At 44.1% G+C, this 25451-nt stretch overlaps 1 protein-coding gene across 9 annotated transcripts in view; it reads left to right on the top strand.

Moving 5' to 3' along the window:
• The window catches only part of MEGF11 (multiple EGF like domains 11), a 2301522-nt gene that overhangs the window by 21077 nt on the left and 2254994 nt on the right, over nt 1–25451 (top strand). Inside the window, exon 2 of one of the 9 annotated variants that reach the window (XM_069624258.1) lies at nt 19726–19827. The exons of the other annotated variants lie outside the window; for them this stretch is intronic. The gene's annotated coding sequence lies outside the window, so the exon portion shown is untranslated. The remainder of the gene's footprint in view (nt 1–19725; nt 19828–25451) is intronic. 9 annotated transcript variants of the gene reach the window in all.

Here is a 25451-nt window from a genome sequence, read left to right as displayed (position 1 = left end):
TAAAACGTCTGTTAAATAAATATATTATAATTAATCAGTATTGAAATAAATCTAAAATAAAAATAATTAAGTAAAACAAAAATCGAATGAAAAGAAGTCAACATGGGCTACATAGGTCAGGGCATTGCAGTTCCGTCTGCAGACCAGGTCTGAATTTCTCATAGTAGTAAGAAAGGCCAAAGGTGTATGTACCCGCTGCAGTGATCTCTGGGAAACATGCATGGCACAGTCCGCCCTCCATCATTCCGGCCTATCACAGAAAGATGACGCTTTGTAATCACAGTGAGCCAGTGACCTGTGAGGTGCTCGTGTACATGGTGTGTCTCATTGAATGCTTCCAGGGGTGTCATGGTAATTCTGCAGCTGCGGAGGCAGGTGTCGGGAGAGTAGGTGGGGGTTAGCAGGAGGGAGTCTGCCTGTGGACCCTTCAGAGCCTTTCCTTAAGGCTGAATTGGAAACCCTGCCGGGGACTGGGGCCCTGGGCCTGCCCCACTTAAAGCAGGGAATGTTCATGCCGCCAGGTTCCGGTGCGATTCCAATAGAATATACGGGTCTGAAAGGTGCTCCCACATAACCCCACATCATTTTTAGCGGTCTAGGGGTATGGCCCCTTTAGAATGGTCTCAGCACTGCAGAGAAGCCTGTGTCCCGCTTTCATGAAATGTGACCTACGGTGGCCAACCCAGAGAGTGGGTGTATTTGCTTGTACAGCAATCACTGCAAACCGAATCACCTGTAAGGGCCTGGATGGAGGAAGGGGGTGGATTTGAACCCGTGAGAGGGACTGGGTTAAAATAAATAGGGATCTAATGCTTCCTCACACTTCTCACCAGTGCCAGCAGCTCACCCTGCCCACCAGGGCCAGTTCTTCACAGCGCAGAGCCATGCCAGCTCTGCTCACTGCCGGCTTCTGGCAATGCACCCACACTGCCCATTCTCACGCTGCAGTGCATATGCTCCACTCCGCCCCGTGCGAGCCCTTAACACTGGACCGCTATTGCAAGGAAACTCCTAAACGGAGGGTATCTTAACGTTTCTGTGACTTTCAAATACATTGGTAGATTATGCATACACAAATCCATACCCGACCCTCATGCTGTGGGACGTGATCCTCACATGTCAGAAAGGGTTGGAATTCCGATGTGTACCCTTTTCTGCAGGCGAGTGGCTGGCCTGACTGAAGTTGCGTGGGGGCCCATTTTAACATAATGGTTGGGGCCCCCTGTTGAGAGCGAAAACAGTCTGAGGCACCCATGGGGTGCATACATTATAATGGAGACAAAGATGAGGTTAATCGCCACCGATTATCATGAGATGGCCAGCCAGCAGGGAGCATAAACACTAAATTCCCACTGAAAAGCTCTAAACCCTTCTTTGTCAGCAAGGGGCTGATGTGGAGGAACCGTTGTTAGAAGGCAATGAGGTGATAACACTTCTGTATATTCTGTGGGAAGTGAAAATGCAGCTTGTAATGCGAGTGCTGCAAAACGATTTTAAGCTCCAGACGAAAATAGAGAAATTAATATTTAGCTGTGTTTCATTTAAAAATGTTGAAAGGCCCTGACACAGTCCCTGTCTGACTGGATATATGTGGATTACCCGCTTGGTGAGAGGTCTACTGGATTTCAAGAGGCCTGGAGGCCGGGACCAAAACATTGGAATGAAAACACAAATGGGATCGAGTTTCAGAGGGCGGTCACAGCCCTAAATTCCTGGTATGGGCTGGAGGCTGTGCAAAAGCGCTTGGAAGAGGAACTTTACTGGAGAACCTCACAACTGTGTCTTGCAAGAGTGCAGCTTTGCCATTATCGTTTTGGTCCTCGTGGCATGGTTTGGGGAAATACTGTCTGCGTCTTGAAGCCTGCGTCTGCCTTCATGCAGGCCAAAGAAGTCACCCAAAGGAAAAGCCAGCTTTCAAGACCTGCCACCATCACCCTGCACCATCTACTGACCAGTCCAGTACAGCCGGACCCAAAAATGACCTTGGCTTCATCTGTGAAGTCAAGCACCGGTCTCCATCAGTACCACCACCATCATTGTTATTCAGACTGCCATCCCAGCCAGGGCCGTCTGAAGATCTGTGGAAGCTCATGGGGGCGCTTACAAAATGATGTTGACGGCCCACTTGCCTACAGCTGGGAAAATCAGTCAGAGGGCCTCATTATGAGTTGGGTGGTAAGCCATAAAAGTGGCGGTAACGGAATTAGCGCCACCAATACCTCCGCCAGATCACGAGCAGGCACAAATAATGCTGACTGTAAAATCAGCTGGCGCTATTACAGCCGGATGAATCGACGCCCACAACACGAAGCGCAATCACTGACGCTTCACAAGTCTGAAAACACAGTGCAATTATCCCCAGCCTTCAGATGGAGGTAAATGAACACAGGTGTCAGAAATAAATCCACAGGTGATCCCTCCCGCAGCAAGTGCAACGCCACATCTCACTGCCTACCACCCCAGGTCAATGCCATGAAGGTACAGTTCTATGCCGTTGTTCAAATGCCAAATGTGATTGCAGTCCTGGACTGTACCCCTGTTGCATTGGTGGGCCCCCAGGCCCACAAAGCAGTGTACCGTAACTGTACCGTAACCGTAACCAGAAGCACTACCACTCCCTGAATGTGCAGGTGACCTGCGACCCCAACCTGTACATCACCCACTGTTGTGCCTGCTACCTTGGTTCCAGCCACAATTCCATGGTCCTACGGAACAGCACACTGCCAGGGTATATGGAGAGGCACAGAGGACAATAGATGTGGATAGTGGTTGAGTAAAATTGCCTGCAAGCATGCGCTGCAAAGCACCCAACCAAATGGGGTACGGGGATTGGAATAACTACACAAAGCATGGCATGACAAGCGAATGCACAAGTCGAGCCTGACCACCTCCCACATCAACGTCACAGTACAGCCTAGGAAGCATGCACATGTCAAACATTCCTGGATGGAGAAGCTGATCAACACATACAGTAGTAACTCCAAACATGACTACAGGTACCACAATGCAACATGCACAATCCAAGCAATTCTAACAAATGGCCAGATTGCATCACACAGCAGCAACACTGCCAGTAGCACAGCCATGCACCCATTTGCGCCCAGCCCGCAATGCTGGCCCCAGAAGACTAGGGAGGGCAAATGGCAAATCCAGCATGCCAAAATGCAAGGGGGAAATACATCACCACAAGACATCCACCATGTCAGCTGCACATGTCACTGACAGATACCTTACGTAAAACCTGTTGCAAGGGAACAGGGTGCTTGTGAAGTAAAAACAATGCATGGTACGAGTGACACAGCATGCACAAACATTGTGCAGGCACATGCCACAAAATTAAGCCCCATATGCATGCATATTATGTCGATTGCCCTGATACTGTGTAAGGTCACCCCCACACATTGCACTGTGACTAATGGCTGTGCCTCCCCACCATGCAGGTGACTTCGGATACCTGCAGCGGCCCCAGCTAATGACCCCTTTGCGTGATCCACAAACACTGCAGGATATTCCCTACAACCACGCTCATACCAGGACCCATGTGTGCATTGAGCGTACCTTCGGTCTCCTGAAGGCACTTTTCCGCTGCCTCAACTGTACTAACGGAACCCTGATGTACGCTCCAGAGAAAGTGCGTAGAATTGTGCTTGTGTGTGCCATGCTGCACAATATCTGCATGAAGAGAAATGTTCTGCTACCCCCTGACATGGACCTGCTACCCCCAGAGTATGCAGTGCCTGTGGCAGTGGCAAATGCATGCATTGCCAGAGATGACATGAGGTAGGGGAGACTGGCTGGCCAGGGACTGATAGACAATTTCTTTTGACACATTCACATGGCACAAGCAATGTACGACTGTGTGATACTCACCTCTATTAATAAACACGACAATTACACAATCTGTAATGTCCTTGCATTGATGAAGTTCAACAGTGGAATGATGTGCACCAACTATCCCCCCCCGACCCTCCCACCACCAACTCTTCAGCACACTATCCCCCCGCACTCCACCCCCATCCCCCCACCAACTCCCCAGCACGGCCACTCCTGCCAAAATGGGTCTCAATGTTAATTCTGTGGCATATTTCCCCCCATGCTAGCCCGTGGTGATTTGGGACCCAATTTGCGCTGCGACTGGCGCCTGGGTGTACTCAGCTGCAACCCCTCAGTTGGTGTTATAGAACTTGAGGGTATCGACCCTGGCCCCCATGTGTTGGAGTGTGACCTATGTACTCTGACAGATGGCCTCTGTAAGGCCCGAGACCCTTTCAGTCATCTCCCCGACCCTGTGCCCATACACAATGAGGGCGGCAGTACTGGCAGCTGCCTCTGCCCGCTTCCTTCACACGACTTGTAGAATCCTGCGGGTGCCCCATTGCATGTAGTCACAGATCACTTGGAGGTGTTCCGAATGGGTGTGCCTAATGGCCTCCACCTCCCTCTGTCACATATCTGGAGGATGCTGTTGCTTGGTGGTGTGTGCTGGATGAGAGTGGGGCTGTGCAGTGGCTCTGGGCTGTGAGCCGGGGAGCCATAGGATGGCATGTCCATGTCCTGCTCAGGTGTCTGGGCACGCTGGCAGTGGTGAGGGCTCTCAGGGGTTTGTGGCCCTCTTCAGGCGGTGACACTGACTGATGTCCCCCTGTGACTCAACTGTCACCCTGCCAGGAGGTGTGGCCTCTGTGAAGGATACTGCAGCTGCAGGAGTGGGTGCAGTGGTCTTGGAGGTGCTCCTGGTTGCCTGTGGTATTGCCTACGGCTTGCAGTGCAGCCGCAGGCTTGGCCTTGCTGGGTCGTGGTGTCTCACAGCAGGACATGGGCCTAGGCATAGATTGTGTGCGCCTTTGTGGAGTAGTGGTGGCGGCTGTCCTTGAAGGCCTATAGGTGCCATTTCCAGATCCGTCTGCCCCCACTGATGCGTGGGTGCCTGTAGGGGACATAGGAATATTGGTCAGGTATCGTTTGTCCACGTGTGGTGGGATTCAAGACACATTTGCTATGGTACACACACATTTGGGAAGATGGTCATGGTTGGTCAGGGGACATTGCAACTGGGCACAGCATTGTGGGGATGGTTGCAGCAATGTGTGTGTGAACATGGCTAGTTGGCCATTGACCTGTGTATGGGGAGAGCAGGGTGTCCATGCTGGGGCAGATGATGTATGGCATGCATGCTTGTGGTCCTTCATGCCCCCACATTCCCTGCCTGAACGGCACACACAGAGTGGGTGTGATGGCTTTGTCTATGGCACTGGCATGGCTCTATGGGGCGCTGCTGTGCAGCCTGCAGTGTTGCATTGTGGTGTACAGTGATTGGCTAGCTGTGCCCATGTCGGTGTAGGGGGACTTGTACTTCCATGTGACTCATTTGTCATGCCAACATGGGGCAGGCCGACTGTGCCTGCAACATGTTGGTGTGACTGCTGCACGGTGTCATGGTTACTCATGCACCACACTCCTGCTGGAACAGAGTGCACCAGCAGGGTTGTGATGTGGTGCTACCCCTTCTCACTGCCATGACGCTCAGGGGTGCCCTCGCTGCCTGTGAGGAATTTGACCATCCGCACAGTGGGTGTGTACTCACCTGGGCTTTTTTGCCATTTTATATGAAATTGAAGGAGGGTAGGTCAACCTCTAAAAAATGTGTGAAGCTAATCTACACATATTTTCTATGCTCACCACACAACATGCACATAAACCTGAGTACTCTGGGTGGACACAGTTTACAGCCTGACATATTTAGTTGGAATGTGACACCCAGGAGCAAATCAAGACATCTCAAGAGTGGGAGGTCAAAACCTTCCCCCGCCATGGCTAGCCTAATCTAATAACAAAGGCTCAATAGAACAACCCTATCCTTTGTTGGCCTTGCAGAATGGTGGGAAGATGGGGCAAACTGATAAGATAGCTCAGCAGGTTGAGCGCTCGCTTCTGCAGTCTGTTTGTGATCTGCAGGTTGCATGTTCAAATCCCGGGAAAGCCAACCCAGCCTTTTGTCCTTCCGAGGTCGATAAATGAGTACCAACTTCAGTCAGGTGATATTGTATGTACATATGTCCTATGCAAATCGCTTCAGCGAAAGTGCCATATAAATAACACATCATTATCACAATGCGGTAAAGAGCAACGGTGACTGAGTGGTTCTTTACACACACAAACACATAAATACTTGGCACTCATCTGCTGAAGTGGGGCTGATTCTGATTTCACGGTGGGGGGGGGGTGGTGCGTGGGTTTGGAGTGATATTTAAACAAATCTTTTAGCTCGATGCCCACGGGTAGATACCACCCCATTTTAAAGCTGTGTTTTGCATCCTTTCCCTCATCTTAAATTAAGTGCATAATCGCACATCTCCTTTAGAGCAGCGCATCACAGGCAATAAAGTGGTATCTTTGCAGATTTTGCAGCTCACTTCAAATATCACTTAGCTGCGAAAACTGATCGTTTTAATGTTGTTCTTGTCATTCCGGCACCTGTTGCAACAGTTTGTCTAAGTGCATTCCTGTAACTCTACAGTGCCAGGGGAGTTTCAGATCTGCTCGTTTGCTTCTCCCAAAAAGAGAAGCGCACGTTCATTTTCACGTAATGGAGCAGGTCTCCTTGAAAGCTACTGCTCGAGTTGTTCAATGTCTCACTTTGAGTAGCCTATCCAGCCAGCTGATTATTTGCTTTTCAATACTCAAGCCCTGCTTTACAAAGCGTTTTTCAATGGGATTGCACAATTGTAAACAGCTTTTGGAAATCAGGCCCTCAGAGTTCTACATGTTTTATTATATATGAAAGACCACATGTACCAGACTGCATCATAAGAACCACCTCACATGGAAAAGTTGTGTTTGCCCAGAGGCTGACCCCATAAAATGGCCTGTTCCTTTAATTTCAGTCTGTTGCAATGGTTTCCCATTGTTTCTCTGTGGGAGGAATGAGGGAAATGGGGCTTGTGAGTTTGTGTTCCCTCTGTCTTGTGGTTTTTATGAAATGCTTGTCATTCCTTTGCATTGCCAACATTTTGTATTCGTGACATACAACTATGTCTGTTCCTGAGACTGTATTTTTCTCTATTTGAAAAATATTTTGGTGCATGTGCTAGAAAAACAAACTATGGCCTGGATATATATTTAATGTATATATAATACATTATAGACTACATTCTAGCCATTCTGATTGGCTAATTACTTTAATTGCACTGACTGGTGAAAAGAAGTCTGTAGGACACTTGCATTTGGAAGTCTTAGAAAGGAAACCCCTTCCACTATGAAAGAAGTTTCCTCACTTGTGGGTGAACTCAACATGACAGATGATAACTGCACAACATTACTTCACTTTGAGTGAAGACTATACTGGAGGAGAAGGCAGGAGAAGGCAGGAGGAGAAGGCACTACCAAAACACCCACCGGTGCTCAGATCCGTCTTTCACACTGATGGATAATGCTTTGATTTGAGAAGACTTTCTTTTCTTGAGATCTTTGTGTCCTACTTAGTAAAGGCAGACTGCATGACTTCACAGGTCAGCACAGCCTTGGAACCTTTCCCCTTTGGAGATTACAGCATCCAAAGGGGAAGGGCCCAAATGAAACTGTGCCGAAGTATTAAACATCTGCATTAAAATCACTAGTTCGCATCCTCAGCCACACTGAAGGCACGACCACTGGCCTACTAACTGTTGCGTTATATTGAGACCACCCTTAACCTGCGGAGTGCCTTCCCACCCACAATCAAGGAGCCCTGCAATACTCGCTAACGTTTTTAGTGCTGGCCTTACTGAAGACTCATATAGAGTCACACTAATCTCCCCCCTTGTGCACACAGTGAGCCAAGAACCAGGACGCGCATAGGAAATATATTTGTATTTATTTTCATTTACGTAATAGAAATCACAATAAACTACACACACCACCTTCTATGTGGCTCACATTTAACTTCTTGCTACACAAATAAATCACAGAAATTACAATACTTTTCTTTTTGGCAGATTACACTTCAAGAAATAATCGAACTGGTCGACTTTCCTGCACTCTTAAAAGGCGAGCAGTTGGGTTTATAGATTGGTACAAATGCATATGGTAATTATGATTTCACTCACACTTTTGGTTTAAAATAAACACAGGGTGATTTAGTGGTTTGTTTCCAGACCTCCCTCACTGAAAGGTCTGTGTTGGGGAAGTTGGACAGTAAAATTAGGACGGTTTGAGAATGTCGGATTTCAGACCCCCTTCCACTTAGAGGCCTGTGTTGGGTTTGACAGTAAAAATGGTGACGATTTCACAATTTTGGATTTCAGAGCCCCCTCCACTTAAAGACCTGTGTTGGGGAAGCTAGTAGTTTAGGGGTTTTTTAGTTTATGGACAAAGACACCCCTCTTTCTAAAGAAGTCTGGGTGAACAGGACAAATCGGTTCACCCAATTAAATTACAGTCTATAGTTTTCAGCGCACACCGGGAATGAGCTTTGTTAATTTCGATTTTTTAACAAAAATCACACTTTGGTGTTCCGCCAAGGGGAATTTATTAAATTAATATTTTTAGTTAAATAGGCTAAGGATCTACACAGCCCACATACCCCCGATGCCCATATAAAGGGAAGGGATCTAAGGCCAGCATATTCCCCCACCATCCCCATTGCTTACAAAGGGCTCAAGTCTGCTTACATTGAAAACCTCTCTTTTAAAGTTCAGGACAGCCTGCTACATATCAGGACTCTCTGGAACGATAGAACAGGAGTCTGGTCACTCCACTCTCAAGGATGTCCCCCCACTCTCCACCATCGGACCCAGTCAGCTTTTAGGCATTCCTAGAAATAGACAGCTACATCCGGATGCAATCTCAGCAATCTCCTTTGGTGATTACTTGTGGCTGTCGGTTGGTAGGTTTCAGCAGCTCTTCCCTTTCCTCAGAGTGCCTTCCACTTTATTTAGCAGCAATGGCACCATCAAGTTTACTATCTTGGGGAGTACTCTTCAAGAATTCTCGCAAATCGCATTGGACAGTTACCCTTCTCTCTCCTCCCAACTCCAGCCCATCTCTAAGGATTGGTTCAGGAGTCTGGAGCAGATATATGGCAATTCTCATTTGTTTTTTTTCTCCAAAAATCCTTTATTTTAAACAACATACTGTGGGCACAGAACGTCATGGATAACAAATATATACCAAACAATTCGGCGACGGCGGACCATGCAGCAACATAGAATGCAATGTGAAGCCAGCCCCAATCTGCCCCATACACTTTATAACCCACATTAAGCCTCTTGCCCCCCCAACTTCCCATTTGTAATCGCCAATTGTTCTCATGTCAAATTTTTGGCAAAATCTAGTTATGTCTCAAAAATGTTATTTACTAGTAACTGCCATAATATATATATATTTTCCGATTCAGCTAATCAGGGGGAATTTAATAAAACAGCCAGGTCCACACCATGTTGCATGGTCATTTGGCAATTTTCTGCCATATTTACAAAAAGCATAATTTTTAGGAACACGTAATTTATTATCCATACTCTGAATTTCACCCTCCACCCGTTCGCCAACTCTCAAATTTGGGACATTTTCAGATCGGCCAGAAACACATTTTAGATAGCCATTACAGTTCCCAAGGTCACAGGTGGATGAATTTTATATCGCCAAAATCACATGGAAATGACCTAAAAAATGACATGTCAATCAAGAGAGTGTGACCTATGGTTGCTGAGACAAAAGGCCTAAATTAAAATTGTCCTTTTACATTAATAGTACATTTTCATGTTGGGCACATGGTAGCTCTTCTGCCTCCAGGCTAGTTGTCTCTATGGGCCAGTGTTTTTATAAGTCTCTTTGAAGTTGGTTGTTTGAAGTTGATTTCAGCTCGTAAATACCTGGTTTGCACTGGCTAGAGCCATTTGTTCTGCCTCAAGCTGGGCTTTCAGAGACAGCAAGTCTGACGGACAATTGGTGTTTGACACACTTAGCAGGAAATGCTTTATTGCAGTTGTAATTAGCTGGGGGGGTGTAACAGCCAGGCTTGCAGTGGGGGAGTTCTTTGTGAGGTTTGCCCACCAATAGGCCAACAGGGTCTGTCTTGGGCCTAAATTAAATCTTCATGGCAACAAAGTGGGCTACTCTTTTCAGATGTTGGCTGGTATTTTACATTCAAAACATAATCTACATTACTTTTTGTCAGGACGCACCAAGTTTTTTCCCTGGAATTTTTATGTTAGCACAGGTACATTTTTCACATTTAAACTGCAAACACACATGCAAAGCTGTTTTTGTTTCAGTGTTTAAAAATCCTGTTTTTCATGTGAAAGAGTCCCTTGATTTACACCCCACATAACTTCTAAAAAAAGATCTCTAGCTGACCCACAAAGTCACTCGCAACAACACACAGCAACAATCACCTCTCCATTGACCCACTGCTCAACAGAGAGATGACAAAGATGACACACTGCGTAGCCCCAAAAGGAACCAACAACATAGAAGCCAACACCATTGGCTCCCTGTTGGCCTCTGCCCATTGCTGACCAGACCATGTAAAGTATGTGCTATATAGAAAGTGATCACATGCTCTCTCTCTTTCCCTCTCCCTCTCCCTCTCCCCCTCTCCACACCCCGCTCCCTCTTCTTCTCCCTCCTTCCCCCCTCCCAAAAACTAATACACCCAAACATTTCTCCTTAACTAAATTACAAACACTGAAACCATTCAGAAGACACGGGAGCCTGGAGATTCTGCTTAGCCTTTTACATCTGCTTTATGTGATAGGAACCAAACCACTATGTGCTCGGTTCAAAATGCCACTTTGCCAATAATCTAAAACAAGGGTTTTTGAAAGGAAGAAGTTGCCCCAGATTTAGGTGGTATAACTTTACATGAGTAAAACATTGAAAATGTCTCACCAGTGTAATGAGAGGTAGGCTTAATCTTAATGTATTACACAGTGAATATAAACATGCTTTTTATATTACCCAGAACACCTCCCAAAGGCTTATTGCAAGCCATACAGTGTGTGTGTGTGTGTGTGTGTGTGTGTGTTTGGTTTGTGTGTAGCGAAATCATTCCTGGTATCTATCTAAGCAGGGAGCTTGTCTGTAAGTGAAAGGTAGGGTTGGGGAGGCCCAAAGCTAGTTCTGTTTAAGGTTCCATGTGCACCAGCATAAGCAACTCCTAATCAAATCTCACTCTAGGGGATACCAGAGCACCCCATTCACCATGTATTAGCGATGGAGACTGAACACTCAGGCTGTGCTGCGTAGAAGGCAAGTAGGCTGGATCATATTCCAGCACAGCACGTGAATGACATCTCAATAAACAAACAGCACCAGCACAGGTTATTATAAAACCTATTTACCAGTTATTCGCAAAAAAATAAATCATCCTGTATACTTTAGTAAAAATATGATAGTCAAAAGACATAAACCTACTACAGCTCGAACTGACCTTAAAATAATATCATCATTGTGTTTAGATTACAAAAACTTGAGTATGTCACTTTTGAAATCTTCTCAAGAAGGAACTATTGTGAATAGATGCTCTTGAAAGCTCCAGCCATTAGAACTCTGCAATAGCTCTCTAGTAAAGCTGGAGACCAAATATCCTTAGGGCAGCTCATGTTCATTTGTTCATTTGTAGATCCTTCCACAGTAAATCAGCTGCGTCTCCTAACAAGATGAAACATTCGCAGTCCAGCATTGGACAGTAAATGTGGGAAAGCAAGTCATCCGCGGAGGCTCTCTCCAGGACTCTATGGTAATTCACCAGCACCCCAGTCAGTGGTTCAAAGAAGTCCCAAGCATGTACAGGTCTTCCGGGAAAGGTCTTCCGGGACACACACTGTGCTCAGTTCATACGATGTGCATTGCATCTCACCAGACACAGGTAGCGTTTTGATGCACAGGTTTGGCTACTAAGCTCAATAGCATCGACTGTAGGTAGATTTTGTTTTGAGTAAAAGGTGTGCCTGCTCAGCGGGATAGCCCTCTGCCAATTGGAGACTTTGAGGCTCATCGATCTCGAAGGGGCACCTTATGGTGGGGGGCCAGGAGACAACAACTCTTGTGAGAGCAAGTAGACAGCGTATCAAGTGGTTATTATAGAGAACAAAGGCATTGGTCAGTAATATAGACTTCAGTAAGTGTTCAGTCAGGATTGTCTCTCCAAAAATGTATCCAAGGCTTAGCAAAAGTCCCTGCCCTGAATGCAGGGTGCTGGTGTTCCAGCACTACAGCCCCGGCTCCAAGCAAACCATTGTTGACAAGGGTCAGGGCAGATTCCAGCTGTTCCTATTGGAAGGGCAAGCTCTTTCCTGTGAGAAGGGCTCTTTCTTGCTAGGAGGTGTAACTTTCTCAGGAAAGCCAACTAATCACATACTCCTCAAACACATGCACTACATCAAGGGTATTTTCAGCTACGAAAATCCCTCAGCAATCTAATGTTACCTTCATTTATATAATTTAGACATTTTCCAAATTAAAAACATTCTCACATTGTCTGTACAGCGGGCTTTACTATGATAGTAGTCAGACCAGGTTGTACAAGGGAAGGTTATTTTACTAGTACATAGCATAACTTTTCTCCCATGCCCATTGTCCTCATTCCAAGAGATGAGGAGGTGTTAAAAGGTCCCAGCAGAAGTTTGGATTGACATTCAGCACTGGCATAGAATGATCTGTCTTATAACTTCACCAGGGCACCAAAGCACAACTGCAAAAATGCCTACCAACTTCATAAGAACAGATTTGACTGATTTCATTAAGCTATAAACCAGCTATGTCAATCAAATAATACTGTGTGCTCTTATATAGAGCTTTGTGCCACATTCTCAGCTTAACACATTGTGTATAGGCGCTATATAAATAAACTATCATATCATATCATATCATATAGGCCTGTAATAACAGGTGTTTTAGTACCCCATTTTAATAGTGCTTTATTTATTGACTGGGGAAGAATGTACGGCCAAGTCGTTCCTGTCACGGCATTCGAACTTGTGGAGTGCAGTATATTCCTGTGACTGATGATGCCTAATAAGGGTGAAATCAGGTATGTAGTTTTCCGGACAGCCTTGCAAAATGTCTCTCTTGGGTTGATTAAGCTATGTATAAAGTAGCACTGCCCTCTTAGACAAAGACAATTTCCTGGAGAAAAGAGTTTGCATTTGGGATAATTTGCTTACCCACAATGCCTTGCTGTTGTGGCTCAGAACTGGAGGTGAACTTCCAGCGATGGCTACTAGGTGGCATTGTGAAATGTGTGACTTGGCTCAAATAAACTTTCCTACTTTCACATTTCAGGTGAAAGGGTTTTTCCCAAAACCTTTTAAACCCACCATAACTTTCTTGCTATATGTATGTGTATATATATTTCACAGTGCCTCACAATGTTCTCATACCTCACATTTAAGTCTGGATTTCGATGTTGCTTCTTGCAATCTCTGTTCTCATTATTATGTTTAATTTTAGATGGCTTGTATTTCTTGCTGCCAGCTTCTTTTTGTACTTAATGACCAACGCACAGTATGATTATACACTTTGTTGGTTTTCTTTCTTTTTCTCAGCAGCAGCACATTAGCCAGCTATCCCTACCCTGACGCGGTCTTCACATGCCTGTGTTTTGGCATTCCCTCCCAACTCTCTACTCCTTCTGCCGACTCTCCCATTATTTATTTTCCCCAGACCACCTACTTCACTACAGTAGGGAGCGGCTGGACATATCGCTTTTCACGTCCCTCTGACTCAGATCCTTTAACTGGCAAAATTGGGAGCTCCTAGAATCCTGTCCCTGATATTCTTGCAGCAATGAGTGATACACTACCTGCAATGAACTCTAGTATGAGTGCAGCGATGCAATCTGCTCACTGAAGAAAAGTGCAGGGCATGCAAGAGGGAGATTTAGACATCTGCACAAATGTACTGGGCATGCGAGAAGGCGTCATTCTTCTGGGATGCCCTGTTTGAGAGTTTCACACTAGTAACTGCTCTGTCAATTCCTAAAAATGCTGCCCTTGCTGTGCTGGGACTCTTCCCACCTATTCCATCCCTCCAGCCGTCTGTTAAAAAATGGATCAATGAAAGACTACAATTGCAAAAAGAAGACATTTTGAAAGTGTGGCAGAGTGACAGTTACACAACCATCGACTCTGAATCCATTTAACTTCCTGGCAAATGAGGAAGCGTCATATTAGTGGACGGACCTTCGTGAAGACTTTGAACTTACTTGTTCTTCTTTTATTGAGCTCTACCCATAGCCCTCAGAGTTGCCTTATTCTGTTGTACCTTGATCCTCATTTGTTTCTTGTGAGTTGATATGTGTCCCCTTAGTGTGGTCTTTCATGCTTCCCAACACTTTCTGTTGCCCTAGTGTGGGTGTGTTAGCAGCTAAGGTCAGGAATGTAGCTAGTGGGTGTGTCAGCAGATAAGGTCAGGAAGGTAGCTAGTGGGTGTGTCAGCAGATAAGGTCAGGAAGGTAGCTAGTGGGTGTGTCAGCAGATAAGGTCAGGAAGGTAGCTAGTGGGTGTGTTAGTGGATAAGGTCAGGAAGGTAGGTAGTGGGTGTGTCAGCAGATAAGGTCAGGAAGGTAGCTATTTGGTGTGTTAGCAGCTAAGGTCAGGAAGGTAGCTAGTGGGTGTGTTAGCAGCTAAGGTCAGGAAGGTAGCTAGTGGGTGTGTCAGCAGATAAGGTCAGGAAGGTAGCTAGTGGGTGTGTTAGCGGATAAGGTCAGGAAGGTAGGTAGTGGGTGTGTCAGCAAATAAGGTCAGGAAGGTAGCTAGTGGGAGTGTTAGTGGATAAGGTCAGGAAGGTAGGTAACGGGTGTGTCAGTAGATAAGATCAGGAAGGTAGCTAGTGGGTGTGTTAGTGGATAAGGTCAGGGAGGTAGCTATTGGGTGTGTTAGCAGCTAAGGTCAGGAAGGTAGCTAGTGGGTGTGTTAGCAGCTAAGGTCAGGAAGGTAGCTAGTGGGTGTGTTAGTGGATAAGGTCAGGAAGGTAGCTAGTGGGTGTGTTAGCAGATAAGGTCAGGAAGGTCGCTAGTTGTTGGGGAGAACTCCCAGGTATGCCAGAGTGATACTGGAAGTTCACAGACTTGGAGGGCCCAATACCCTTCCCCAGAATACACAGAGGACTCAGCCAATGGCAAGTACAAACTGTGGTTTATTACAGCCAAAACCAACCGGGATTGATACAAGAACTCCAAAAAATTCCAGCATGTCACCCAGTAAATGGCACGCAGGCCACTTTTGTCTAAGAGACATATCACTACTCTGTCATTACTTGGGCATCTCTCCAAAAACCTATTGCGGCATGTGATTCACCATCAAGAGCATAATAACCTATATGGGGACATATATATGTTATTATACTGGTTCTTCCATGCCAGCTGGTTGGCCTTTTCCTTCCCTAAATTCCCTAACTATAACATTGTAGTGGACTTAACATTGGTTCTTGCCTGTTGCTACCCACCCATAAGGTACTAAACTGGGATTGGCTAGAGCTGACGTTCCCAGGCCTGGGACCCAAAACGGTTCTCAGCTCACTGTGTGCCTTCTCAAGGTGATGAAAATTATTATGTGTCTGTATTGTAACTTGTGTGCACCACCTTGTCCTTATGAGAATATTCTCCTGCTCGGCACAACACTTGTTGCATACTGTTGCATACTTGTTGCAGTCTGTGTCTGACTACCTGGGATCGACTCTCCTTTCTCACCATTGATCACTGTCCATTGTCTGCTTCAGCTGTTTAATGTGTTTGGAGACCACAAAATTGATCTCTGCAGCTTCGAATTATGAGGATGTATTCCCTCTTTCTGCAACTGGTTCATTTGTCATCTGGGGATTGGAATGTCATCCGTATATCTTGACCTTGGCTGCAGGCCCTGTCTCACACATTTTGCTCTGTCCAGCCTGAATTAGCTCAGCTCGTCCCTTGCTCAGTGGTCTGAGGCCTGCTGTAAGTTTTGTAAACCTTATAATGCGGTTTCTACATTGTGCACACTATAGTACATTTTCCATAGGTTAGTCACACTTGGTTATGCCAGGTCCCATAGGTGCTCCTGCAGTTCCATAGAGTACTTTGCATTTAAGCATCTGCAAGCCTTGCTCAGGATCTCTTGTGCCTTGCAATTTCTGCGTTTCTGCATTTGACTAGTGGCAAAAATAAAAAAAGCAATGCCAATATGCATATATATCTGTCCTCTAACTATAGAATGATACACTTGTGTTCTTCATGTATTCGAGGGTGTGTTTGTGTCACAAAGTGCGGATGGCAAACATTTCTAATGCTGCTATGTCGTGGTGTTGCTATCGACGTCAGCAACATGGCTTCTTGGTGCCCTAATCCAGGCTGTCCATATAGGTGTCTCTGACCATGGCGTGTGGCTCTTCATCCACACATGGATAGACCCCGCACCGCACCTGGTCTGTATGGCTGACTGAGAGGATACATCTCAACGTATTTGTCAATCATTGGTGCACTTGGAATTCGTCCGAAATAAAATGGGTGGTTGCTGTGTTTTCATCTTGTCATGAACTTGACGGGAGGTGGGGGTGGTGGCAGGATCCCGACTCTCTCTTCATAGTCTTTAAGGGTGATGATGTTGATTAAGACTGTAAAATCACACAGTGCACTGTGTGACCTGTTATCTACCCTGCAAGCTTTGACTAGTAGCAGCATTAAAGCTTTACTGCGTTTGTACAAGTACATTTGTATACACAAACACAGTAACACTTGAACGCCGCCAGTTTCAGGAAAGTCTTCCTTCACCTCTCTGCCTAACAAAATGCAGGTGTGCACAGAAGCCACTTCCCCTCGGATGTGAAAGAACACATAATGCAGTTTATATCTTGGCTCACACCCGAGGTTGATGTGTGCATTTGATTGTTCTTGAGATAGTGAGGCGCTGGAAGCCTTTCTTGAAAGTGGCAGCTTTAAAGTTTCACTGCGTTTGTGCAAGTACAATTTTCTGCACAAACACAGCAACACTTTAACCCCACCAGTTTCAGGAAAGGCTCAAGGGAGCAGGGCTCGAGTCCTAAAAAAAGGTGGAGGACTTTGATGCATGCAATAGGAAGTGACGTTGCATGAAGTGCAGGTATCCTGAAGTGAAATGTAGAAATTGATTTCAACTTGTTTTCCCAACTGAAGAAAGCGGCACAGGACGGTCGGACTGGGCCATAAAATTGGCTCAGGCATCAATGACAAAGTGGGCCACAGTTGCAAATGGCTATTCATTCCTTTTGTGTCACTGTTTGAATAGTAACCAAGGGGGAGGTTTTTGATAACGTGTGATGCAAATTGTGCATTTTAAATAATATTTATTCAGCAAAACTGGTCAAAACTACTAGCCGCAGAGTGAATTAACTCATGAAACTGCCCTAGAAAGCAGCCCACTTGACCCAAAAAACTGGCCCACACCAGCATTTTGTGTTTTTGGTTCAGCCAGAGGCCTATTTATTGCCCTATAGGCCAGTCTGAGCCTGGCACAGGACATATAAGCATGTCTCAAGAGAACATATTTAAATATTACAGTGCTGGTTTACGTAATAACGTCGGCTAGATATAAAGGATACACACCTTTTCATGTCTAAAAACAGTAACAAAACTTCATGTATTTTAGAATGTGAACATGGGCCATTTCACTGTTTCAAGGTAAGTGATTCTGTAGTGTTGGGGCTAAGTGTCATGGCTCCCAACTGCACGACCTCAGTTCAAATCGCAAAGGTGGTACTTTTCACTGGGCAGTAACATTTTTTTTTCCCATTCTTTAAATAGATGGGTAAAAAAAGCAGACGCTAAACAACCGTGTGTTCCCTAGACTTTAGACCTGCATGGGAGATGCCACGTCGAAGGAAGCCCGCCCCTAAACTGACATGTCGGTAGGTGGTTGGAGGGCTGAATCCCGGTTACCTCAATGGCGTTGAGCGTCTGCTAGGAATCCTTTAGTTTTACCAGCAAAAAGCAGGACATTTTATTGTGAACACAAATGAAAATTAAATGCTTTCTGACATGCAAGCATGTCGGAGAGCGTTACATTGTAATTGTGAGTACTCCTTTCTATGCTAGCATGGCAAGCAGCGCTCACAATCAAAAGCAAACTCTGCCTGGCATGCCAGCCTGCCAGGCAGCATTTAGTCACTTTGCACTGCGGACTGCAAATGTAAAGGGCAAAAGGCAGCGTACAAGCATGTATGCCGTGTTTGGACCTTTATATTTGCACTCCACAGGGTAAATGATAAAAATCTGGTGGCGGCGAGCCGTTTACGTTGCTGTGCAAATGTAACGACTCCCTGCCGCCAAATGACACTTTAAAAAAAAAAATTGCTCCCATTATTTACACTTCGTGCCCCATCTAAATTAAAATACCCTGGAGTGTAAAGGTGAGGTGTAAACCACGTAAACTTTGCTTTTACACCTCACTCATACAATGTCCCCCACATTCTTGGCAATATGATTTACACTGACCACTGCCCAAGCTACCAAAAGCCAAAGACGGCGGCTCCAGTGTTCTTTTATATGAAGCTGTCCTCATACAGTTTTGTTACACAAATAAATCTGTTATTATCACATTAAATTTAATTTACAGAAAGGGAGTACATTATATGTTGTGCTTCACGCTGCTGCTAAAATAGCAGCATAAACTAATTCAATTTAGAGACCAACAAAATCCCGACAGACATTTCCTCCGCACATAAAAGTTCATGTCAAATCGATCAGAACTTTGAGATTTTCTGGGAGGCACTTGAAGTTAAGTCGTAATTTTATGAACGTGGGGAGGCAGAAAAGGAAGCATAATCTGCCACAGCAAAAATGTTTTTTTTAAACCTAAGTTTGCACACTGTGATTAAGCGCCGCAATAAAAGAGCACTTAAAAGTAGCTTCAAAAATATGTTGGCCAGCATTCTGTCATAGGAGTGTAATTTTAACGCTCACGTTAATGGCAGAAAGTCAGCACTTAAATGGCGTGCCCCAAAAACTGATGTGTCTCTAATTCCTTGTATAGTGGGCGTTCATTTCACCCACCTCAGTGGTTCTCCTTTTAGGCTAGCAATCGAATCTGCTATCTGTGGCCAAGGTACAGATGTCTACCGCTGGCGCTTAGCACACTGAGCTATCATGCTTATTTAGCACTTGGAGCTGATTCGACGAAAAATTGCACTCTCAATCTAAGGAAATAACGAACAAAATACTGCATTGTAAATTCTTTTTTTGCCACCAATGTATTTTTACAATTGAGTTATCAGTTATATGATGTAAATCTGATAAGAGCATTTTTGCAGATGTACGTAATCTAGCACTTTAGGTTTTGGAGCACTAATTGCGAATATATTTATTCTGTATGTATACTTATATACGTGTCAAACAAGGTGTCAACAATCACTGTTTTACTTTATTAAGAGGCGTATACATCACAATAGCATAACATCATATTTTCATGGGGATTAACAAGGTTAAACTCCCAACCATTGTTACTTTTTATAGGTGGATGAAATAAATTACATCCCTTCACTTGAAACATCTCAAGATGTGTCCTCCACTGGTGTAAAGTTGCAGTGCCCCTGTTTCTCATGAACAAGATTAAAAGAAAGTTATCTTTCCATATTTACAGTGCCCCCTAAGAAGGTTTGGGTGAGCCCTTAACCCAGAACAATGTGTCCTTTCCAACTCCTGAAAGCACCAGTAACTTGCTGTATTCATGATAGCAGTAGATGTGTTATAATGAGAGTCTCCCTTAAGAGCAACACATTGTTTTTCTTTCCCCCCTCTAGGGTACAACACCTTGCCCATTGTGCTAACTAAATTCCCCTGAAGAAGGTCACATGGATTGGAACCGAAACATGTCATGACTGTGATCTTTGACATTGAATTCGGTAATTGAAGCTACAGTGATGTGTTAGAATTGAATCCCATGGAATGAGATTGATTTTTAAGATGTTTACATGTTAATTGGATGTGATGATGGCATGTGTTGGTATTTTCCACCAAACCAGTTCGCTCATAATTCATTTGAATTAAGCATTCTGTCAATTCTTGACAATTTTGTGTTATGGTTGTGGTCTGTCCTGAAGTGAACACAAGGACAGCTTTTACATTTTTACACACAGGTTTTATGATATTTGTTTGTTGTACACATCGTTGTAAGTATTTTGTTTTGACTACAATTATGTCTTGTAATTATCATTGTTAGTTTTGTCACGTGTTTATGGTAGTTCTAACAAGAACATGGGTAGTTAAGTCACACATACAAGTAATCACATTTGATGTAAATATTACAAAGTGATGGTAAGTAATACAATGATTGATATGAATAATTAGTTTGCTTTTATGAATGTATTGATTATATTTTAGTGGAAGATGATTGTCGTTGGCGGTCAAGTATTTTGCCAGAGGTCTCCTCACTTAGTTACTAGGACATTCACAATTGGTGAAATATTGTGATACTCGTGGAAACGCCTGTGTATACAGGCTCATGTGCATAAGGGAAGATATTTTCAGAGTGTAAATATATTATGTGGTGTACTTTAATATAATGGGCCTCATTACACGGATGGCGGTAAGGGTTTTACCGGTACCGGTATTTTGCCGGTACCGGTAAATCCTTACCGCCTTACTACGAGGTCCCTTTGCGGGTTGGGGAATTTAACGCCTGCTTTTTGCAGGCATTAAAAACCAACCCGCAAAGGGACCAGTGGAGCTAATTACGGTACCGCAATTTGCGGTACCGTAATTAGCACCTTCCCCATTCCCATTGAGCCCTATGGGGCAAAAATGGGAATGGGGAAGGGCAATGGTGGAAGGGGGAATTACCGCCCCGCCAACCTTGGAATGGGGCGGTAATTCCCCTTTCCACCAAGGGGGTGCCGGTATTTTACCGGCATGAACCATGGCACTAATAGCGCCATGGTTCACCGCCATCCGTGTAATGAGGCCCAATGTATTTTAATAAAAACAATGTTTTTTAAACAAAATCTCACCGAATCCATTGAAAGTTCAACATAGTACTTATGGCCAATTGTTGTGTCTCGTACTCATTTTCTTAGATTCCGCTTACAGGTTTTGGACTCAAATATATAATTGCGAGGGATGTCAGAGTTATACAATTCAAGTCTAGCATGATTCGAAGTAGACATGGGATCATGAAATAAAGTAAATTGAAGTCAAATAAAGTTTAAAATGTACATGAAGAATATTATTGATATAATAATACATTCCCAGAGATATTACAATGAATAATTACATGATACATAAGTACATTAAAAAAAAATATGTATTTTGTTATAGAAATAGTGCTTAATGAATTTCTGTATGTTTGTCTTTAAATTTATATATTTTCTTAGTGTATGCCTCTTGAGGTATGCTGTTAAAGTAGCATCCCTATTGTGGGCCTTTTCTGCAGATAATTGTATGTTACCATTGTTGAAATGCACATTTTGTTCGCCTGAAAGAGGAACTTAAAGTCTTATAAGGCAACAGCAACAGCTCCCTCTAGCGGTGATAACAGCGAAAGCTGGCAGGAAGGCTTCAGACAAATATATATGTATATATATATGGCCTTTTGTTATATTGTTTGATAGAAGCCACTAGGTTGCTGGATGTATTGTATGTTTTACAATTGTTTGTACATTTTTGTGTAAGATGTGTGTTTTGAGATTGGAACAAGAGGGTAAGTCAATGTATTCCTCTTAGAGTGACCTGCCCAGCAGGGAGGACTATTGTGTCAATGTTTTGGCTAATAACATGTCAGCTGACCCATGTTAGACTTTCATGAAGGACTACATACAACAGATGTTCAGTATACTTTCAATATTCCCTTCATGGGAGGATTCTTCATCTGAACCAGTGACTATGGTGAAAGGAGTTCTTGTTGTATTTGTCAATGTTTGTCTTCAGCCACTTGATTGATAAGCAATATGTATGTTATTGCATCTGTTCCTTACACTGAATTCCCATTAAAAACCAGCACTGGCAAAGCCAATATGTTTTGCTCTTGTGTAGGCATTAGGTAGGCATTTGATAGGCACTGCCATATTATGCCTATGGACTAAGACCATTTAGTAGCTCTTGTCACCTTTTGGCCAGGTAGCACCATTCTGGCAGTGCCTGGAAAATTCCTATCCCAACCGTACACAAAAGCCAAAACTGTTGGCGTTGCCATCGCTTGATTGTTTGGGCCTATTTGCCTGTGTTCAGGGCATGTCGCTTATTTGCACTGCTGATGAGGGGCTGCTGAGTCAGTGTTAAAAAGATCAGTGAATGCAAGAAATAGAAATGAAACACTTGGGTAACATGTCATGGGTCTTCCTAAACTTCACAAAAGTAGACCGAGTGCTTGGTGGTTGAAGGACCTGCATACTCCCTTCCTTTGGCGACAAGGAGGAACAAAGTAAATGATGGTAAACAAACGTAACCGATGCTTCAAATAATATGTTATGGCTGCTAGCTAGCCATGCTGATAAATGTCACATGGGTTATGAATCCCAAATGGAATATCACTGGAAAGCTGGGGAAGAAGGACGGAACATTCAAATATTCCAAGAAGAGATGAAGGCTAAAAAGGCGTACAAATTCAAAATAGTTGAAAGGACTGCATGCAAGGTTGAATGTATATATTTACCAAACCATTTGACAACATATCACATCCAACAAACTTTCTCAGAGTGACATGTCTACAGCTGCGATAGCTGCAGTGCAATCCCCCAGGACGTCCTCCCCTTTTTAGACCATCTCAGAAGCCATTGCACAGGAAACGGCCACCTGCCACAGATGGAATTAGAGGAACTAAAGTTGGGCAAAATTAATATAAAAAACAGCTGTACGGGACACCAACAAGAGCAAGATACCGTTCCTCTCTCTTATCTACAAACCTTTCCAATCCAGAACTTCCCAAACGTGAAATACATGTACTCCAAGGATTGTGATGTGTGCTATGCAGTCCAGACACACATTGATTTATTCAAACTGAGCAGGAGTGCGCCTCCTCTCAGAACAGGCCAGTCTTTCTTCAGTCCAATGATCCGGGCCTGCCTTGATACCTACCAAAAATATGATGCATGAAAATTATTGTATTGCTTGTAGCACTGACCTAGCTGGAGAGCAGCGGAGCGCTGCACAACAGGATTGTGCCAGAATTGGGCTTGGCATTTTATACAGTAACGCAGTACTGTTGGTCGAGCGAGAGAGGGATTTTCATTTCTCCCGGTGTGAAACTTCCTTTTCCATAAGAGTGGTCTTGAAAATTTTAGGTCCTGAAGATTATAGTACAGCCAATAGTGTTTGGAAACAAAAATACATGAGCAAGGCAAAGCTGGTTAAAAACGCATTCAAGCATTCATGCATTTTAGAGAGGAGTGTGTCACAATTGCGTAAAAAGTGTAGCAAAAAGCTGTGCAGCACCACACGTCTATAAAAAGTGATAGTTTAAAACACAAATAACATCAAGGCTTGCAAAAAAAGATCTAGTTGTCGTGGAAGATGATAAAGGCTGCAGGATCGTCATCATGAACTAGAGTAATAACATCAAAAAGAGAGAGCGCAATGCATCGTCACCATGAACTAGAGTAATAACATCAAACAGAGTGAGCAGCGACGCATCGTCACCATGAACTAGAGTAATAACATCAAAAAGAGAAAGTGGCGATGCATCGTCACCATGAACTAGAGTATTAACATCAAAAAGAGTGAGCGCAATGCATCGTCACCATGAACTAGAGTAATAACATCAAAAAGAGAAAGCGGCGACGCATCGTCACCATGAACTAGAGTAATAACATCAAAAAGAGAGAGCGCAATGCATCGTCACCATGAACTAGAGTAATAACATCAAAAAGAGAAAGCAGCGACGCATCGTCACCATGAACTAGAGTAATAACATCAAAAAGAGAAAGCGGTGATGCATCGTCACCATGAACTAGAGTATTAACATCAAAAAGAGAGAGCGCAATACATCATCACCATGAACTACAGTAATAACATCAAACAGAGTGAGCAGCGACGCATCGTCACCATGAACTAGAGTAATAACATCAAAAAGAGAAAGTGGCGACGCATCGTCACCATGAACTAGAGTATTAACATCAAAAAGAGTGAGCGCTTGCATCGTCACCATGAACTAGAGTAATAACATCAAAAAGAGAAAGCGGCGACGCATCGTCACCATGAACTAGAGTAATAACATCAAAAAGAGAAAGCGGCGATGCATCGTCACCATGAACTAGAGTATTAACATCAAAAAGAGAGAGCGCAATACATCGTCACAATGAGCTAGAGTAATAACATCAAAAAGAGAAAGCGGCGACGCATCGTCACCATGAACTAGAGTATTAACATCAAAAAGAGAGAGAGCGCAATGCATCGTCACCATGAACTAGAGTAATAACATCAAACAGAGTGAGCGGCGACGCATCGTCACCATGAACTAGAGTAATAACATCAAAAAGAGAAAGCGGCGACACATCGTCACCATGAACTAGAGTATTAACATCAAAAAGAGAGAGTGCAATGCATCGTCACCATGAACTAGAGTAATAACATCAAAAAGAGAAAGCGGCGACGCATCGTCACCATGAACTAGAGTATTAACATCAAAAAGAGAGAGCGCAATGCATCGTCACCATGAACTAGAGTAATAACATCAAAAAGAGAAAGCGGCGACGCATCCTCACCATGAACTAGAGTATTAACATCAAAAAGAGAGAGCGCAATGCATCGTCACCATGAACTAGAGTAATAACATCAAAAAGAGAAAGCGGCGACGCATCCTCACCATGAACTAGAGTATTAACATCAAAAAGAGAGACTGCAATGCATCGTCACCATGAACTAGAGTAATAACATCAAAAAGAGAAAGCCTGCGACGCATCGTCACCATGAACTAGAGTAATAACATCAAAAAGAGAGAGCGCAATGCATCGTCACCATGAACTAGAGTAATAACATCAAAAAGAGAAAGCGGCGACGCATCGTCACCATGAACTAGAGTATTAACATCAAAAAGAGAGAGTGCAATGCATCGTCACCATGAACTAGAGTAATAACATCAAAAAGAGAAAGCCTGCGACGCATCGTCACCATGAACTAGAGTAATAACATCAAAAAGAGAGAGCGCAATGCATCGTCACCATGAACTAGAGTAATAACATCAAAAAGAGAAAGTGGCGATGCACCGTCACCATGAACTAGAGTAATAACATCAAAAAGAGAAAGCGGCGACGCATCGTCACCATGAACTAGAGTAATAACATCAAAAAGAGAGAGTGCAATGCACCGTCACCATGAACTAGAATATTAACATCAAAAAGAGAGGGCAGTGACCAAAGAGGATCGGGACATCTGATAATGCTGGCGTTTTTTGTTATTTATGGGGGGCAGGACCCCATAACTCCCTTCAATGCCCCCCATCATCCCCCTACCCAAAAAATCAATATTAGATGTAACCTTACCCGCCCCTCTACAAAAATGCAGCGAATCATACTGCAAGATGGCAGTTTCACCAAAT

This window comes from Ambystoma mexicanum, chromosome 11, assembly GCF_040938575.1.
Source record: "Ambystoma mexicanum isolate Mex_15411 chromosome 11, UKY_AmexF1_1, whole genome shotgun sequence".
Classification (NCBI taxonomy): Eukaryota; Metazoa; Chordata; class Amphibia; order Caudata; family Ambystomatidae; genus Ambystoma; species Ambystoma mexicanum.
The sequence above is the reverse complement of the archived record's forward strand: the minus strand, read 5'-3'. Positions and strand labels throughout refer to the sequence as shown.